This window comes from Muntiacus reevesi, chromosome 16, assembly GCF_963930625.1.
Source record: "Muntiacus reevesi chromosome 16, mMunRee1.1, whole genome shotgun sequence".
NCBI classification, from domain to species: Eukaryota; Metazoa; Chordata; class Mammalia; order Artiodactyla; family Cervidae; genus Muntiacus; species Muntiacus reevesi.
Window position 1 is genome coordinate 20,893,492 of NC_089264.1, and position 882 is coordinate 20,894,373.

The following is an 882-nucleotide window of genomic DNA, read 5'->3' on the forward strand; positions in this document are numbered from 1 at the left end:
TCTGTACTTCTGTGTCTCTTTTTCTGTATTGCATATAGGGTTATCGTTACCATCTTTCTAAATTGCATATATATGTGTTAGTATGCTGTAATGTACTTTATCTTTCTGGCTTACTTCATTCTGTATAATGGGCTCCAGTTTCATCCATCTCATTAGAACTGATTCAAATGAATTCTTTTTAACAGCTGAGTAATATTCCATGGTGTATAAAAAATATGGAACGCTTCACGAATTTGCATGTCATCCTTGCGCAAGGGCCATGCTAATCTTCTCTGTATCGTTCCGATTTTAGTATATGTGCTGCCGAAGCGAGCACTCCTGCTACGTTTTGAATGAAGATGTAGCACTTGGGGTTGTGGCAGTCACCTTATGTCCCCAACTAGGGATGGAACCTGTGTGCCCTGCAGTGGATGTGTACAGTCAGCCACTGGACTGTCCAGGAAGTCCCTCTCTAGTATTTTTTAAAATAATTTTTATATGCAATTCTTCAATATATCTGAAATTTATTCTGGTGATTAGTATAAAGGAAAGCTACAAATTGATATTTTTTTAGCATATCAATTTTCCCTTTCATGGCTTTAAATCTTAAATGTCCAACAGCTGTGAAAGAATATATCACCTAAATCTAAGGAACCTAGATAAATCAAATGTTAGGGAAAAGAAAACAAACCATGGCAGAGGCAATAAACTTGATCTTTTATCTATTGCTGGCTGGTAAACAACTGATTGGGGACACTGTTCTAGAGCATTTAAGGACCTTGTGTATCCTAAGAATCACACAAAACACAGTGTAGTTTGAGTTGGAAATAATGTCACATTAATAGAAGGGCTGGAAATGGTTTTAATTCTGTTTTGGCTGATTCAGGTAAGTACAGAGTTTAC

The 882-nt window shown here is 36.6% G+C and overlaps 1 non-coding gene across 1 annotated transcript; it reads right to left on the reverse strand.

Moving 5' to 3' along the window:
- Positions 1–209: 209 nt before the first annotated feature.
- On the reverse strand, positions 210–316 carry LOC136148179 (U6 spliceosomal RNA). The gene has a single exon (XR_010659464.1). It is a non-coding gene; the product is annotated as a U6 spliceosomal RNA (small nuclear RNA).
- Between the last annotated feature and the right edge of the window lie 566 nt (positions 317–882).